Genomic DNA, 20,224 nt, shown 5'->3' with positions numbered 1-20,224 from the left:
TTCATGTTTGTATCAGTTAGGGTTAAAGTTAAGTCAATAAGATACAAATTTGATAATCAAGATACATCATTATTATCTTCAAAATAATATTGAATTATACCAGAACAACACTGCCCCATACTAAAAGGGCAATTAAAAAAGCTCCTCATCAAATTAAACACAGCTTTTAAGTTAGCTTATGCATGTACCTATACGTCACATATTCATTTCAAAAACTATTTGTAAAGAAGTTATAATAAAATTTTGTATTTGGCGTTTAATAACCTGACATTAGTGTGTTTTCTGTTTTATAGTAAAAAAATGGTCTCATATGATTAACATTGGAACTTTGGAAGACCGTCGAGCAGAGCCCTATTATTTGGATGTATTGCAAATCCATAAAAGGTCCATATCCTTAGTAGGTGCGTAAGGGCTTTCGATTGATACCAAATATCTATATAAAATAATAGTTGTCGATGACTAAAATCGCCGCACAAAAGTCTTGAAATTCTCTCAATGATATAGATATTAAAGATCGCGACATTATTAAGTAAAATCTAACTACTTTCTCTTTCAATTTATTAGCAAAGCAGATTTTGTTCCTGCAAGATATAATTTATTATTCTCTTATTGCTGTAAGAAGTACAGGAAAACATTATATCTAATATTGCATACTACACACACGTAAGCACTAATTTTCAACCCCAAGTTATGGACACGAAAGTAAGATTATATTTGATCAGGTATTTTATTATTTCTCTGTTGCTATACGAAGTAGAGGCCCTAAAATGAGCAATAGTTTTCACTTGGTCCAGGTTTCACTTTCAGCTCGGTTGGGTTTGTGTTATTGAGCGGATAACGCGCCAAACTATAATATATAGCTTTTAAATCAAGGATTACTTGTGCTAACGCGTTTGGCAATCAAGCTATTATGTAATTATAAAATACAGTAGTTGTTCATATACATTATTAACCCCAACCAATAGAGTTTTGACAGCTTTTAGAAAAATTATACCTTCTTCGCTTAAGTCCAAATTGAGATTACCCTAAGTTTATTGTTTTCAAAGCAATTTGCTATCTATTTACGAACCAATATTTAACACTTGGTACAATTATAATTTCAAACAGTTTTACAATTAGTTAAACTATATTTTTTGTAACTAAATATCCTGTTTACCGACGTCATTTTTAAGCTTTTAGATTTATTTTAAACAATGCTTCCCTAAATATGCGACATTTTTTTAATTGTATTTATTGAGCAAATATCAAACTTTTATTATTTTTCATATAAGGTTATCTATTAAGAAATCGTTAGTATGATCTGAGGAACATTATTTTACTCTTTGTATGAACTTGTGGACTTAATATTTTAAAACAAGTTGTCAATTGACAGAAGTTATATTAACACGAACAATAATACACATGCGTTAATACATATTTAATACGTTAAACTATTTCAGTCACTCGTATTTTTTATGTACAAAAACCGATCTCTAGTTATTTTTGAATGATATTAACATCGTAGCATAAACAAAACGTATGATTCCTCTTATTACAGTTAGAATAAGTCGGCGTATTTTTAATACATTCCTAACAAACATATATAAATGTTTCCGCATCACGATTGTACATATTAAACGTTTATCCTCTTAATCGTGAAATGTGTATTTAGTATCAAACAGTTAGTACAATTCATGTTTAAAAAACATAAGTTTCCATTAGAATATCTTGCAGTGTAAGGAACGCTCTAATTCTCTGCCAATGTCAACTGTGAGGAAAAATCAGCGAAACTATAATTATGTTTTATTTAACAGCTTTAACTAATCTACTGAAGTAGGCCTACATGTTTTAATAGAGAATTGATTACATGTGTAAAACACACGGCTACACAGCTTACTTTGTATTATGAATTGTTTGTGTATATTTGATTGTATTACTTCATAGTATTGTCAAGTCCCTTAGATAATTATAACGCAGCCATAAGTGTTCAGGCCTATCTATTACACCATTTGATATAAATTCAACAAATATATCATCATATCTTTCTTTTTTCATAATAAGCATAACAAGTATCCAGCACGGTTATAAACAACGATAATTACATCTCAACGGTTTTACGTATCGCCGCGTCATATTGCTCAGGTCCATTACATCGTTAATTAGAAACCTAGACTAGAAACCTTTTTCTGTACAAGGAGTTAATATTGCAATAGTTTTGTTATTGCTTGTGAGCAATTGTAATTGTGCTTGTACTAGGTAAAAACATTTATTTAGATAGTAAGATATGTAATTATTTACGTTGAAACCACCCTTCAATTCCCACGAAACTGTCAGTCACTGGACAACTATGGTGTAATACTAGAGATGGTTATTTTACTACATCTGTCTAAACTTGTGGCTGACATGTCCCATTACATTGGCTTATTTTTTAGACGTTCAGTAGTTGGTTTAGTGACTAAATTATAGTGACTGATATTTATCTACAAACAACCGCCAACCCTACAAACTTGCTTAGTTCGACGATAACGTAGCCTGTTAATAAGTCCTCCAGAACCTGTTAATACAATGTTTGCCAACAATAAAAAGAATACTTTTTTCTTGATTTAATTTTTCATTAACAATGATACTAATGATAAATTATTGCTGAAAGTTTTGACAGGACGAACTTTGGTTTTGTTGAAAGAATATTTTGAAGAAAGCCTCTTAATTTTGAGTTTTTATTACAGTTTATTCAGTCCATAACTACGATTGGTGTTGGACAATTAAACGTGAGTAAATTGATTCCATGTAGAAGTTTATTTTTTACATTGTTATCTATCTACCTGAGGCTTTTGTCTGGTGATTGAGGTTTAATTATTAATTATAACTTTAATTAACAATTAATTATATTTGAGCACTCAAACGTCACGTGGTATGGCGAAAATGTGTACACGATAGTGAAAAGTTCAAGAAACTCAAAGCTTATCGGTAAGCTTCTCCCTTTCTCTTTCTCTCTTTCTCCTCATGTTTACTACACTGGCCTGACCGGGGACAGTCTACAGAGCAATGCCGCCAAACATAACAAACGAATGTTAATTAGACACTTCAATGATAAGAGGTGTACTTTGACAGTTGCATCACTGAAGCCGCGAGGGTGGCCAGTCTGCTTGGGCAACAACAGCTGACCAGAGCGTGCCCCGCTCATATCAGCAAGTCCGTACAATTCAGTGCCAATTTCGTTAGCATTACTCAAAACTAACGTTTTATTTGTCAAACAAACTTTTCAAATATTTTAACTCTGTTTCATCCAACGAATTCCAATATAAAATATAATATATAACGCTTTCATGTGAAAAATAACAAGGCTGTCTAGGAATATTGTGTACGATTGTGCTGTACCAATTTTATATGCAGCGCTCAAAATGAACACCTGCCATTTCAAGCGCACGTATCTAGTAAATAGGTTATGTCGAGACAGACGTAAAAACTTACCTTATGTTTTGTGTTCCTTTATGAAAGTAATCCAAAAAGAGAGCACAATTAGCATCCACAAGTATGGTGAGAGACACACAGACACGCACGTCGCGGCGCGGCACTTCACACAGCACACGGACACTGCACGGTACAGTACGGTGAGTTGCGGGCGGAGGTCGGGACGCTAGTGAGGCGAGCGCACTTTCACCGTACGGCAGTCGTGGAGTGGGGTCTGCACTCTCGCACTCGCACTCGCACTCGCACTACACTACACTACCTTATGTAACCGTGCAGTATACTCGCTTCATCTCGTCTGGAGCTTCTCTCATCCTGTGCTATCGGTAAACAGCTGCTTGGGGATATCTGTGCTCAACGCTTAAATATCTACAGCTTCTATATCAGTTATGTTTAAAAAAGAACTAGTTTGAACTATAACACAGTAACACGCCTTTAATTAATGGTATATACGAGCCCCACGGGTTACGCGGCAGACGTCAATTCGATAGTAAAGTTCTGCCAGCCTCTGTTGGACCTGGGCGTTGACGTCAATAGTCTCTATACAGTAGAACCCCTCATATCCGGCCTCGGTTTTACCGCACCTCGGTTTATCCGGCCACTTCCCGGAAACAAATATCGAAATTTATTTACCACGGCTTGCAGACGCGCAGTTGCACGCACTAGTCTCCCACGACTCTTGCGTTATTTTGGTGTATCCATTTGTTTACATTTTCCTGTGTTGTCCTCAGTTCAGTTAATAGGTTTAACCTGTAAACAGTTCGTTGATTATTTCCAGTGCGGTTAGTACAGTACAGTACAATTGTTTTGTTTCGTCAAGTGCTGTGTACTGTAGGTTGGTTTATCCGGCCGAATCGTTATCCGGCCAGGGGCTCGGTCCCGTGGTGGCCGGATATGAGGGGTTCTACTGTAGCTCTTCTTGTGCGCTGCCTTAACAAGAACCTCAACGGTCAGGATGAATAAAACTTCATCTTTAACATAACCTCAAAGTCACTTCTGGTCAAGTCCGGACTGCGAGAATTCAGGAAACGCACGAGTGACACATTGTTGTCACTTGAACGCCCTATTGAGCGTGCAGTAACATAATTGGTCATCGAGGTGTTCTCGTACATCATGGTGTCAGAGCGGCAGATCTCCATCTTGAACCAAAATGTAGTCATTACTATCTTCCTCTAGTTAAGGGTAAGTTATTCGCTGGCTACGTCCATATTGGATGTGCCTCTGACCGTATTTTCTAAAAAAAACCGTATATATATTTCTTCTATACAGCCAAAAGGATGTTTAGAATCTATCTCATTCCAACTTACTCCACAAGTTTCTCTTCCCTAAATATACACGTTGTGGTAGTTAATCTTTTCACGATATGAAAAGTTGATTCGTCACCAAAGTTTAATCGACTAATGAATTTGTTTTCTTCGAAATATGTCTTGATTGCCTGACGTTTCCCCAATTGTAGCTTACAAGGTTTCATCTTCAGATATTTCATCTTACTTAAAACTCTAGAAAGCTGTAGAATTTAAAGTTCAAAACTTACACTTGACCTTGACTTTTTGGGGTGCACAGGAAGAAATTTCGAACCTGTGCCACACGATCTGTACAGATATGACCTCTCAGACCTTTTTGATTTGCACAAAAATCCTGTAATTTTGAATTGTGTTGTCCAATCATAAATATTTCGAAAACATTTAACTATTGAAATCAGAAATGTCCATACCATGCCAAAAAATGCATTTATCTTTGAGATGCGTATTTACTTTAGATATCAAAGCAAATTTCATTAATGTATTTCGTCGAGAGGAAAATCCTAAGATCATATAAGTATAGAATTGAGGTAAGAGTGAATTTGTCAACCGGAGTGCGTTGCTGAGACAGCTCGAGCTGCTCTAGTATGTGGTCAGCGTGACCCACCAGACTTCGCTGAACCATCGCTGACGACGCTGACCCCATAACTTACATTCTCAGTGATCGACTAGGACAGTTTTGTCACTAACATCAACACATAAATATTTAGGCTATAGTGCATATTCAGTAACACATTTTAGGAATTTCTTAAAAATGTATGGCATAACCTTATCACTTTCTTGTGTATAATAGTGTGCGGGATGGATTGTGGTGGATCAGAGAATCTACTTTGTTGGAAATATGTGTATTAGGATATCATAAGTTGAACAATGGGTGTTGAGAGAAAATCTGTCCGTCCGTTTAAGACTACCGTAAAATTAGATGTTTTATAATAAATTAATAATTTCGTTAAGACATAATACTGGCTTGTTATACTCTCCTTACACAGGACAGGTAGTAAGGAAAGTTGTGGTCGAGTGGTCCTTTGCTGCTAGTAGGGGTCTCAAAATGATACATTTGCTACTGAAATCTTCTATGACTGTTACAGCGTTATCGTGAGGTTATTGTACATAACCCCCCCCCCCCTTTATTCATATCAACATCTCTTTCCTCTTCGACACAAACAGGATAGAAAGGACCCCAGAAATAGATTGGGGAATGATAATCGTGACAGTGGTTGTACCAACTATTTCACACATGATTTCAAGTAGGTGTAGTACATAAAGAAATTACACAAGTGATTTCAGTAAAATTGTACTATTGGATACAATACGATAAGTGAGAGCAACACTGATGACTAAGAAGGAAAAGCCCTGAAGTAGCGTGGTCACCGTGCCCCGCCGCGCAGTGTAGGTTCCACAGCCCTGACACACTTCCATCGCGAACTGGTGCCAATGCTAAGGTTATGGAGACCCTGCCTCGCCTCGCCTCACCTCGATACAACTGTGGTGTAATCGTACAAACGAAATAATCGTCAACAATATCGCTAGCCTATACCATCAGGTAAGTCCTTAGTATATTCTTAATTAATGTATCCATCTAAATCTAAACATGTACATCCATGATATACAGAAGAAAATATAGTACAGTTTTCCTTATCCATATTCCAAAGGTTTTTTTATTTGCGTAAAAAAGGGCATGATTAATTCTACGAATTCAACGACCGCCATGACTGTAATAATGATGTAACAGTAACCTAAATTATTAAGATGGTTCAAAAAATAATATGGTAGGGATTAGTTAATATCAACAACGGAAGTGTTCTTAACAGCCAAAAACGTAAACCATCCATTTGTGAAAAAATTCAAATTAGAAGCTTTAAAAAGAAATTTAGAAAGAGTGTGGTATAAAAAGAAGGTAACACTTTTTTCCAAAAACCTGTGTATCCTTTTAGTGCAAACTTTTATTAAAAGTCTCCACATGTCCGAAGATTTCTTCTTTCAAGCGCACCTTTTTTGAACTTTAAATTTTAGAAAATATTTTGTCCATAGCCATATATGAGTATGTGTAAATCAAAATGCCACGAATTTTCTATTGTGAGGAGACAATATCTGTTGACTTGAGATTGCGCTGAGCGACACCGCTACTATATCAAGGTACACAAGGCGATTGGTGAAGTCATCGCTTGTGCCTAGCAAGTCACCTTCTAGATCTCCTTCTATGGTTTTTTGTAACGTTAGTTGCATTTTGCTTTACGTTTGTATTTCAGGAATTTGATAATCCTTCCTAAAAGCTGTAAAATAGTAACCACAAATGTTGATAGCGTTATAAATAAACAAATTCAGATTATGCTTTCCACTCGCTCATGAGGGTTCCTGAAGTTTTGTTTGTTTGGTGTAGTGAGTGGCTGATCAATGTATACAGTCCAGGCCGAAGAGCGAGGCAGGTAGGCAGGGGAGACTTCAAGGTTACGTAAGGACCTCGTGAAACTGTGTCAAAGTCACTCAGTCAGGGTCACGCCCCCAGGAGTCTACAGTTCTGTTCTACGTCATCCGACTCACATTTGACGCAATGATCTCATCCAGCTGAAGATATTTCTCAGGCGAACAATCGTTCTTTAATTACTAATTAGAATCATGGTCTTCAGTACTTATTCCTAAGAGCTAAACGACAACTCATCTGTATAAATGCTTAGCAATTGTTAAATATTAAAAATGTGTAAATTATCCTACAAAGACGATTAGATACCTTTTGTGCACAACATAAAAACTATATGTTATTATTGTGAGTTAAAGCACAATCTGTGCGTTCCTAAACCTTAGTAATGTTCATTAGTTTTAGACGATTTGTGGCTGCATTTTGTTAATGATAGTAAACATGGCGCACGATTATCGTATACATTAATCCAACGTAGACCTAGATGTTGTTTCTGTCTAGCCTTGGAAAATGAAATTTTAAAGCCACAAAGGTGGTATAGTAGTCCAGTATCCGAGATCCAACTTGCGTCTTATAAGCACACAACTGCAATATTTCGTGAACTTAATAGAGAAAATGTCCATAAGTATGAATCTATAACAGCACTAGTTTTGAAAGGGATGAGAAGGAACCGAAAAGGATAAAATTCCCAAATTATAAATTCCTCACAGGACTAAATGTTTACACTCACGGAAACAATACCAGTTCAATCAGCCAAATGCCTACAATTTGGTTGGAAATGGCGAATTTCAGTCTTCCCTAAGTAGGGGTATGAGCTGGCTTTGAGTGAGTGTGTGAAACTAATAATATGCCATCGAAAAATTATAATTTGATATTTTAACTCGTTTGATATTCAATTTTTACATACACCAAAACAAACGCGGCTGGTGGTTAATGCTTTCGTAGGGACAGTTTCTATATCGATTTCAAAAGAAACCAGGTTGTGTTCTAGTACAACAGCAAATTGACTCTTGGCTCTCGGTGATTTTATATTGTACATGGGTTCTAAATTACAAGATTTTGATGAAGACAACACTTGCCTTATAATTTGTTTTAGATGCTACGACTGTGAGTGAATAATCGACACAGTGGTCTACAACTATACTGGAAGTGACTGAATGATATCAGACGTAACTTTCCACTAGTACACTAATGGTTCATCATTGCACAATCGCACCCATCGCTAATTACACAGACTTGAGCAAAGATCGCCGTTGTAGTTGCCCACGACGTGATTATATTTTGAAATAGTGCTGCCCTTTAGCATTTTATTTGCAAACCGATGCACTTTAACAGTTTTTGTAGCAGCGATGACGCTTTTGAGAAAGGTTATAACGGTCTAATTGTCAGATAATCTAACCTGACATTGGCCGGCTGCCATAGTTCTGCCGCCTCGTAGTCCCTGCAAGTCTATTGTAATACATTGCATTCTACATACACAAAATCATTATTGTGGCCTCTGAGCAAGATAGATTATCCTGCTACTGCTAACACAAATGTCTCGCCGTGCCGTGGGAAATAACATGTAAAGAAAGCTTAGACTACAGTTCAAAAATTACCAATTTTATAGAAAAGACACATTTGTTTTATAGTGCTCAAAATGCTACCAGGAAATGGCAAATCACGAAGATTGTAAAAATGTGTTGTTGAGTCGAAGATTTTGAGAAAAACAATGGAAACTGCATAAAACATCAGTACGAACTTGATATCAACAAAGCGCGTGGATTTACACAGAATATTTTCACCTGAACCAGAAAACAAAAGCAACAGTCAGTAATTTACATATAGTGAAGAACATTTCAAATTTTGAGACAGTATTATGCCCACTCTACATTTAAAGAAATAACAAGATAAAAAAATTGAAAGTATTAGTATTTATAATGACACTAACGATTTGAATTATTTTTGATCGTATTAGTTAATCCACCCGATGGATTGTCTTCTCTGAATCCTTCCGTTGAACAGCGGTCTGGTTATGTGATGTGGCACCGTGACCTCAACCTTGATGAAACCGACACCCTCAGATGCTTTTGGAAACGAATGATGTTTTGTCGAATAAGAAATTATTGGACTCATGTTTGTTGTAAAAATAATTGGAATGCAACAAGATAACCAACTTTGGTCAATTCTACCTCAACTGCGACCCCGTTACGGAAATGTCGAACACGTTACATATAACGAAAGAAATCTTAATTCGTGTACATTGTTATGTACATTTGAGAGACAATACCTTATTTAATTGTATACTTAAAAAGTAATCTATTATATAATTTTTTAGTTTTTGTTCTTGAGGTGGAGAATTTGAGAAGGTTTCGTAATAATAACCATAATAACAGCAAATTACTGGGTCCGCGTCCATCACGAAAGAAAGCTGTAAAATCATTATAGTTTCTTTTTGTAAGGTAAATATAAATTTACTGTTATAAGAGTTTGGTCCAATTTCAGCAGTTGATTCTAAAGTAGTTTACTGTTAGGTTTTGACAAGTCTTAACTGTGCTATAACTTGGCGGGTGTTTGCTTTCTGTTGCCAACGTTACAGGTTTGTGAGCGTAGTTATGAGTAGAAACTCCAACATAAAAATTACAGGGGTTGTAGATAGTATGATTTTGGCGGCCAATTGCCGTCACCATAAAGTGAAATAATGCAACCTTCAAAGGTTAGACTCAAAGCATGCAGTGATGTGGCAAGTTGCGGCGTCTTGTTGAGAGCCCATATCTTCCACATCAATATCTTCAATTTAATTCCTAAAGGACTCGTTTATTATGTGTCTATACTACTCACCATTGAGGGTTACGGCCTTCAGTGTGTGGGCCCAACTACGCCACCTGGCCATAACGCACAACACACAGTTACTTTTTGGGCATGCAACGATATCGCATGTATAGTATAACGTGAAGACTTTCTTCGCCCCTACGTAACAATTCTGTCTATTGACACATCCAGAGAGATTTAATTCTCCCTCATTTAAGAAGAAGGGGCTCAGCATCAATTTCCTGCTGATCCCCATCTCATAAATCCTTCGCTGTCCGATCTCTGCGTCTCAGTTATTGAGTTCACTGGATTTTATAGCAGTATAAGTGCAAATCTTTATGGAAAATTCACCAAAGGAAGCCATAAGAAAGGCTTAAAGTCTGCGAACAATGACGAATTGATAACTGCAGGTCCTTTGGTCACGCTATCATTCACAGCAGCAATATTCTCGGCTGAACGTACCCCATTATGACCCACCGGCCTTACTTTACTTACTTCATCTCCAATGCTTCCCGTTTTTCAAGTTTCTTCACTATAGTGCGCATTATTCGCTTAGTAGGACGGTTAAATCGCCCATAAGCTTCCCTTTAATTATTTTCTACATTATTTTAGCCCTGAACTACAATAGACAACAATCCTAATACATGCCTTCCGTGTACAAGCTCAAACAATAGCCATAACGATACTACAGTTTAAACTTCTAGTAAGTCATCTTCTGGCGTTAGTAAGAATTAAAAGTAAAGATTATCCGTCTGTCGTCACGCTTTAAAAATTTACAAAGACAGCCAAAACACAACGAATAAATAAACAAATAACGAGAGACACATATTTAAAAGGCCTATCGTACACGAATATTTAGGATGATACAATCGTGTGTATAGGCTTATCAAATGTGTTTTGGTATTTGCTTATTTGTTGATTGTGTTTTGTGGTGTGTTTGTAAATTTTAAACTATGACGACTCCAGATGGATAAAACTTCATTTAATACTAATTGACATTAGTAGATGACTTCCCTTAATTTCTATGCAAAGTTTGTAATTAATATAATTTCTGTAGAATAATTGAACAATTTTATCACGTTAGAGGTGTTAAACTACCCGTTTCGTAAAGGCGTGGGCCTTACACTGATGTTTGAGGTATTAAAAACTCTCAACAGTTGACAGCTATTTAACTGTCAGTGTTGCCAATATAAGAAATTGAAATTAATTCACCCTTTTATATAAGTTAATCAAATCTATTTAGTACATATTTCTACCCACAGTCTGCAATGTTATATGCTTTAATAACAGTTTCATCAATCCTGTACACACGAAACGGTAATGCTCAGGTGTGTCATTTAATTTCAACTGTTACTCTTTAGAAATTAATAATTGATTTTCATAGCATTTGGACTAGAAAGAACTGTTCAGAAGTGAACTACTCTGTAACATGCAACATCTATGTAAAATTTTAGTTTAATAGTGTACTAGTTCTGATAATGACAATTTTGTCTGAAAATGTCAACGTTTGATCTCTTGTAAATCAATCCACTCTCATGTAAGATTATAACTTTGCCACGCTATGGGTGGAGGGGTAAGATCTGGCACTAACGTTTGATCCCGTGTAAATCAATCCACTCTCAGGTAAGATAAAACTTTTCCACGCTATGGGTGGAGGGGTAAGATCTGGCACAAACGTTTGATCCCGTGTAAATCAATCCACTCTCACGTAAGATATAACTTTGCCACGCTGTGGGTGGAAGGTATGATCTGGCTCTATTGTTTGATCCCGTGTAAACCAATCCACTCTCATGGAAGATATAACTTTGCCACGCTATGGGTGGAAGGATAAGATCTGGCACTAACGTTTGATCCCGTGTAAACCAATCCACTCTCACGTAAGATATAACTTTGCCACGCTATGGGTGGAAGGATAAGATCTGGCACTAACGTTTGATCCCGTGTAAACCAATCCACTCTCACGTAAGATATAACTTTGCCACGCTGTGGGTGGAGGGGTAAGATCTGGCTCTATTGTTTGATCCCGTGTAAACCAATCCACTCTCATGGAAGATATAACTTTGCCACGCTATGGGTGGAAGGATAAGATCTGGCACTAACGTTTGATCCCGTGTAAACCAATCCACTCTCACGTAAGATATAACTTTGCCACGCTGTGGGTGGATAGGTAAGATCTGGCTCTATTGTTTGATCCCGTGTAAACCAATCCACTCTCATGGAAGATATAACTTTGCCACGCTATGGGTGGAAGGATAAGATCTGGCACTAACGTTTGATCCCGTGTAAACCAATCCACTCTCACGTAAGATATAACTTTGCCACGCTATGGGTGGAAGGATAAGATCTGGCACTAACGTTTGATCCCGTGTAAACCAATCCACTCTCACGTAAGATATAACTTTGCCACGCTATGGGTGGAAGGATAAGATCTGGCACTAACGTTTGATCCCGTGTAAACCAATCCACTCTCACGTAAGATATAACTTTGCCACGCTGTGGGTGGAAGGGTAAGATCTGGCTCTCTATTGTTTGATCCCGTGTAAACCAATCCACTCTCACGTAAGATATAACTTTGCCACGCTGTGGGTGGAGGGGTAAGATCTGGCTCTATTGTTTGATCCCGTGTAAACCAATCCACTCTCACGTAAGATATAACTTTGCCACGCTATGGGTGGAAGGATAAGATCTGGCACTAACGTTTGATCCCGTGTAAACCAATCCACTCTCACGTAAGATATAACTTTGCCATGCTGTGAGTGGAGGGGTAAGATCTGGTACTAATGTTTGATCCCGTATTATAAATCAATCCACACTTATTTTACTTAACAAATTACCCGAACCTTTTCAGAGATTGGTGGCTGTGATACTCATTGATTTGGTTCAATGCTAAACACAAATAATGTTTATTTCTTCCTAAATATTTCTATATCGTGCTGTCTGATTGGTTAGAGTTGACATGCTACTGACCAAAGTGTTTGCCGCCTAGCTTGTACAAGTGCGAGTATATGCTCTCATTAGCAGTAGCCTACACGTCGCGCCTGTTACTTCTTGCAACTGCAGTTTACCGTCTGTTATGTCACACACTGCAGAGAAAGTGAGCGTGCGTCGTTAGATCATATCATTACCATAGACTGCCCTCGTGTAGTGCCAGTCACCCATGCTCTGTAGTATGTAGTATCGGCAGTAGCCTACACGTCGCGCCTGTTACTTCTTGCAACTGCAGTTTACCGTCTGTTATGTCACACACTGCAGAGAAAGTGAGCGTGCGTCGTTAGATCATATCATTACCATAGACTGCCCTCGTGTAGTGCCAGTCACCCATGCTCTGTAGTATGTAGTATCGGCAGTAGCCTACACGTCGCGCCTGTTACTTCTTGCAACTGCAGTTTACCGTCTGTTATGTCACACACTGCAGAGAAAGTGAGCGTGCGTCGTTAGATCATGTCATTACCATAGACTGCCCTCGTGTAGTGCCAGTCACCCATGCTCTGTAGTATGTAGTATTAGGCAGTAGCCTACTCGTTGGGTCTGTTACTTCTTGCAACTGCAGTTTACCGTCTGTTATGTCACACACTGCAGAGAAAGTGAGCGTGCGTCGTTAGATCATGTCATTACCATAGACTGCCCTCGTGTAGTGCCAGTCACCCATGCTCTGTAGTATGTAGTATTAGGCAGTAGCCTACTCGTTGGCGTCTGTTACTTCTTGCAACTGCAGTTTACCGTCTGTTATGTCACACACTGCAGAGAAAGTGAGCGTGCGTCGTTAGATCATATCATTACCATAGACTGCCCTCGTGTAGTGCCAGTCACCCATGCTCTGTAGTATGTAGTATTAGCAGTAGCCTACACGTTGGGTCTGTTACTTCTTGCAACTGCAGTTTACCGTCTGTTATGTCACACACTGCAGAGAAAGTGAGCGTGCGTCGTTAGATCATATCATTACCATAGACTGCCCTCGTGTAGTGCCAGTCACCCATGCTCTGTAGTAGTATGTAGTATCGGCAGTAGCCTACACGTCGCGCCTGTTACTTCTTGCAACTGCAGTTTACCGTCTGTTATGTCACACACTGCAGAGAAAGTGAGCGTGCGTCGTTAGATCATATCATTACCATAGACTGCCCTCGTGTAGTGCCAGTCACCCATGCTCTGTAGTATGTAGTATCGGCAGTAGCCTACACGTCGCGCCTGTTACTTCTTGCAACTGCAGTTTACCGTCTGTTATGTCACACACTGCAGAGAAAGTGAGCGTGCGTCGTTAGATCATATCATTACCATAGACTGCCCTCGTGTAGTGCCAGTCACCCATGCTCTGTAGTATGTAGTATCGGCAGTAGCCTACACGTCGCGCCTGTTACTTCTTGCAACTGCAGTTTACCGTCTGTTATGTCACACACTGCAGAGAAAGTGAGCGTGCGTCGTTAGATCATATCATTACCATAGACTGCCCTCGTGTAGTGCCAGTCACCCATGCTCTGTAGTATGTAGTATCGGCAGTAGCCTACACGTCGCGCCTGTTACTTCTTGCAACTGCAGTTTACCGTCTGTTATGTCACACACTGCAGAGAAAGTGAGCGTGCGTCGTTAGATCATATCATTACCATAGACTGCCCTCGTGTAGTGCCAGTCACCCATGCTCTGTAGTATGTAGTATCGGCAGTAGCCTACACGTCGCGCCTGTTACTTCTTGCAACTGCAGTTTACCGTCTGTTATGTCACACACTGCAGAGAAAGTGAGCGTGCGTCGTTAGATCATGTCATTAGACTGCCCTCGTGTAGTGCAAGTCATCCCATGACTCTGTAGTAGGTAGTATTTAGCAGTGACTTTCTTGCAACTGCCATGTCAGATCATGTAGTGCAGTATGTGAGTATCGGCAGTCCTACTCGTTGGGTCTGTTACCTTGCAACTGCATGTTGTATATGTCACACACTTCTCCGTCGTTAGATAATGTCTTTACATGCTCCTCTTGTAGTAGCCGCACATCTCCGTCTGTTAGTACGCTGAAAGTATGCGGCAGTGTTGTGACAGTCAGCACTTACACGTCTCGTTGGGTTGTCGTCTGCTGTTTAGTCTGTTACACACACTGCCAGAGAAAGTGACTTTCATGTCAACCATAGGACAGTGCCATTGCAGGTGCGTCGTGTTAGTCATGTTAGATGTCACACACAAAGTGAGCGTGCGTCCGTTAGATCATGTCATTACCATAGACTGCCTCGTGTAGTGCCAGTCACCATGCTCTGTAGTATGTAGTATCGGCAGTAGCCTACACGTCGCGTAGCCCTGTTACTTCTTGCAACTGCAGTTACCGTCTGTTTATGTCACACACTGCAGAGAAAGTGAGCGTGCGTCGGTTAGATCATGTCATTACCATAGACTGCCCTCGTGTAGTGCCAGTCACCCATGCTCTGTAGTTATGGTAGTATCGGCAGTAGCCTACACGGTCGCGCCTGTTACTTCTTGCAACTGCAGTTTACCGTCCTGTTATGTCACACACTGCAGAGAAAGTGAGCGTGCGTCGTTAGATCATGTTCATTACCATAGACTGCCCTCGTGTAGTGCCAGTCACCCATGCTCTGTAGTATGTAGTATTACGGCAGTAGCCTACTCGTTTGGGCCTGTTACTTCTTGCAACTGCAGTTTACCGTCTGTTATGTCACACACTGCAGAGAAAGTGAGCGTTGCGTCGTTAGATCATGTCATTACCATAGACTGCCCCTCGTGTAGTGCCAGTCACCCATGCTCTGTAGTATGTAGTAATCGGCAGTAGCCTACACGTCGTGCCCTGTTACTTCTTGCAACTGCAGTTTACCGTCTGTTATGTCACACACTGCAGAAGAAAGTGAGCGTGCGTCGTTAGATCATGTCATTACCATAGACTGCCCTCGTGTAGTGCCAGTCACCAATGCTCTGTAGTATGTAGTTATCGGCAGTAGCCTACACGTCGTGCCTGTTACTTCTTGCAACTGCAGTTTACCGTCTGTTATGTCACACACTGCAGACAAAGTGAGCGTGCGTCGTTAGATCATGTCATTACCATAGACTGCCCTCGTGTAGTGCCAGTCACCCATGCTCTGTAGTATGTAGTATCGGCAGTAGCCTACACGTCGTGCCTGTTACTTCTTGCAACTGCAGTTTACCGTCTGTTATGTCACACACTGCAGAGAAAGTGAGCGTGCGTCGTTAGATCATGTCATTACCATAGACTGCCTCGTGTAGTGCCAGTCACCCATGCTCTGTTAAGTATGTAGTATCGGCAGTAGCCTACACGTCGTGCCTGTTACTTCTTGCAACTGCAGTTTACCGTCTGTTATGTCACACACTGCAGAGAAAGTGAGCGTGCGTCGTTAGATCATATCATTACCATAGACTGCCCTCGTGTAGTGCCAGTCACCCATGCTCTGTAGTATGTAGTATCGGCAGTAGCCTACACGTCGCGCCTGTTACTTCTTGCAACTGCAGTTTACCGTCTGTTATGTCACACACTGCAGAGAAAGTGAGCGTGCGTCGTTAGATCATATCATTACCATAGACTGCCCTCGTGTAGTGCCAGTCACCCATGCTCTGTAGTATGTAGTATCGGCAGTAGCCTACACGTCGCGCCTGTTACTTCTTGCAACTGCAGTTTACCGTCTGTTATGTCACACACTGCAGAGAAAGTGAGCGTGCGTCGTTAGATCATATCATTACCATAGACTGCCCTCGTGTAGTGCCAGTCACCCATGCTCTGTAGTATGTAGTATCGGCAGTAGCCTACACGTCGTGCCTGTTACTTCTTGCAACTGCAGTTTACCGTCTGTTATGTCACACACTGCAGAGAAAGTGAGCGTGCGTCGTTAGATCATGTCATTACCATAGACTGCCCTCGTGTAGTGCCAGTCACCCATGCTCTGTAGTATGTAGTATCGGCAGTAGCCTACACGTCGTGTCTGTTACTTCTTGCAACTGCAGTTTACCGTCTGTTATGTCACACACTGCAGAGAAAGTGAGCGTGCGTCGTTAGATCATATCATTACCATAGACTGCCCTCGTGTAGTGCCAGTCACCCATGCTCTGTTAGTAGTATGTAGTATCGGGAGTAGCCTACACGTCGTGCCTGTTACTTCTTGCAACTGCAGTTTACCGTCTGTTATGTCACACACTGCAGAGAAAGTGAGCGTGCGTCGTTAGATCATATCATTACCATAGACTGCCCTCGTGTAGTGCCAGTCACCCATGCTCAGTAGTATTTAGTATTACACTATTTCCGTGCGGTAATAACAATTCTGACATACGTTAATTAATATAGTTTAATCAAGACTGTAAATCTAAGTTGAGCTACTTCAAATTTGCAGTTATTTACGTTAACTTCTAAGCCTTAAAAGAAAATTAATTTAGTGAAATAAAAGAATTCTTAGCTCTTTAACGTAGTCTATCTGTCCGGAGACTCGGATCCATGTTAGCCATAACTAAAAGAGGGTGAGTCGGCACGTTACTACTGCTACTTTACTAACTGATACTACCACCAACACCACCATAGTCGCCACGCCACCACCGATACTGCTGCTGTTGTTATCCCGACCAATCGTCATACGTCTTTTCTTATAGATCTCATTCGATTAGTAGCCCATCTATTTATATATATACATATATATATGTATATATATATATATATATATATATATATATATATACATATATAAAGAGCTTACAACACGTCAAATGAATGGTTAAAGTACCTTTACTACATGTATAGTTTAGTTGGTGTTGTATTTTTAGGTAGACTTTATTTATAAAAATGCATATTGCAATCGCCCTCATGGTAGCACTTAGGAAAATGCCTGCATAACTTTACCGAATATGAAATATATACATATATATAAAATCCACCCTATTTGACAAATGTAGACTTCTCAGACCTATGCATATACAGCGTGAGTTAAAAGTGTGGATACAATCTGTTTAGTTCTTAATAGATAAAGATGGAAGGATGGAACTCGGGATACCTTTCTAGGAAATAGAAGTAACTTTTTTAGTCACTGTTAAAAATTGGATTTGGGGGACGACTGGACATTTTTAAATTGAAAGACCCTCATTTGAAAGGTTTTGACAAAAGAAGAACAGTGGTAACTAGAGCTTTCTATCCCAGTACAAAATGGCAGCTCATTGAAATTAATTAAAAATGAATTAAGGCAAGACATGAACATCTACATTTAGATTGTAAATAACTTCAATAGTCCTTACAAGTTCAAACCTGTTTTACAGTGAATACCAGCTGCTATTATTTATAACAAGATAACACTTTTGTAATGAGCAACGTTTGGTATGTCGTATGGTTTTCGAGATATTGAGTACATGTAAATTCCATAAGAACTTTCCTATTACCAAGATCTGGTGACAGGGATGTTGAAACAAGTTCAAACTCTGTTTAAGAAATGGCATTTTAAATACCTTGACTAAGTTGTCTGGCCATCTTGGTTCGCAATTTAATTTTTTCAATATGGCGTCCGTTTAAACTTTTTAAACTTCACAACTCCGTTATTTATAAACCTAGTTCTGTAATGCTTATAATATTTCCTAAACGTTTTTCATAACATATTTTATGTCAAACAGTTTTAAAAGATATTGAGTACACGTAATACCATTAAAATAAATTAATAATATTTCAGTTGTCACAGGTTCTTTGTTTTTATTGACTACCCATACACGTACTGTAAGGAAAATACAGTGTAGTTATCACTGTAATATTGTTTCTTCTCCGACAGGTTTGTTATGATACAAGTATATTATTTAATAATTCGTTCAAACTATATTTATTTATTTATTTATTTCCAACGGCAGCAGCCAATTTACAAAGACAAGCATAGATGGTAGAATACAGCGGGGAAAAAAATTAATACAATCAGATGAAAAATCTACATAAAGTAACAAAATAGGTAGGCCTATACAAAAATTTGATAATAAATAATAAGTATCCAAAGATATAACAAGTTATAAATATCCAAAACATAACAAAAAATAAAAATAAAGATTAACAAACAACAATAATTACTCAAGTATGGAAACAACTCAGAAAAATGATTCAAATAAATTGTACTTTATATAAAAAAACAACTAAAGTATAGGTAGATATCAACAAAAGTAGAATAATAAATAATTACGTAAAGGAAAAAATATTTATAAAAACTCTCTGTGCAACAGGAACAAGCAATCAACTAGCTAACGAAATTATAAGATTGATAAGAGCGAACATAAATAAATAGTGCTAATAAATTAAAATATAATATATAACATTTAATAAATAACAGTAGAAATTAAATAAATACAACATATAATACAATGAACATGCACTTAACACAGCTTAAAGCTAACTAGGTCTCAATTACTAGTCTTTCACAGAAAGAAGAAGAGAGGAGGCCTGCCGACGAACCTGGTGAAGTCCATCGAAGAACAGGTCACACCCAGACGCAACCTGATTTCCCAGGCGAATAAACCTTGCGAAAGGACTGTTGAAGTCGAAGTTGGTTGAGTGGTATCTTCGACCCAGCAGATCTCGAGATCTTGTGTTTTTTATACTTTCAAAATTAACGTTTACAGATTTTATCTTAAATTTATTTGAAATATTTAAATAACAAAAAATGCACAGCAGAAGAATGAATGGGCTAGTTTGATAACAATTTAATAGAGATACTCGTACAATACTAGGTGGGTCGCATCACGTTGGTCGACTCACGCATGGTGACTGCGCGCTTTCGATCCTACAGCTTTTATACAAAAATATAATAATACACATTTTATTTTGGTCTTTTCCAATTACTTCCCGATGATAATAATCGTCTGATGAAATAAACACACAAATCAAACAAACTTCCTAACATAAGAACCTTTTAATGCTTTGTAGTTAAGATTGTTAAGAAAAGGTTTGTTACTAATGTATTTAACAGGGGGTTTAAATATTATTTTAATAAAAATGAAAGGAAAACTAGACTTTCGACGATTCTTATCACTATATACAAAAGGGCAACACTTCAGAATTGTATTACAATTACAACTACTCTATGCGGTAGTGTTAATGAAATGCGGTGAATCATAAGTGAGCGCCGGTATTGGTCAACGGTTCTATGTTATGGCCAATAAAGGGGCGTGGTTCGGCTACAACTTCTATGTCCCTTAACTGAGAATTCCCAGTCTATTTCTTTGGTTGGTCTGAGGGGTCCATCTCCCGTGTGGACGATATCTCAACAATCATTTATATACAAATATTATCGTAAAACATAACAGCATAACAACCAACAT

The 20,224-nt window shown here is 38.6% G+C and overlaps 1 protein-coding gene across 4 annotated transcripts in view; it reads right to left on the bottom strand.

Moving 5' to 3' along the window:
• Positions 1–20,224, bottom strand: part of LOC124360581 — a 497,152-nt gene that overhangs the window by 402,446 nt on the left and 74,482 nt on the right. For 3 of the 4 annotated variants that reach the window (XM_046814315.1, XM_046814312.1, XM_046814314.1), the window contains exon 1: positions 3,451–3,713. The exons of the other annotated variant lie outside the window; for it this stretch is intronic. The gene's annotated coding sequence lies outside the window, so the exon portion shown is untranslated. Of the gene's footprint in view, positions 1–3,450; positions 3,714–20,224 lie in introns of those variants that run through there. 4 annotated transcript variants of the gene reach the window in all.

This window comes from Homalodisca vitripennis, chromosome 4, assembly GCF_021130785.1.
Source record: "Homalodisca vitripennis isolate AUS2020 chromosome 4, UT_GWSS_2.1, whole genome shotgun sequence".
Classification (NCBI taxonomy): Eukaryota; Metazoa; Arthropoda; class Insecta; order Hemiptera; family Cicadellidae; genus Homalodisca; species Homalodisca vitripennis.
This window is presented reverse-complemented; position numbering and strand designations above follow the sequence as displayed.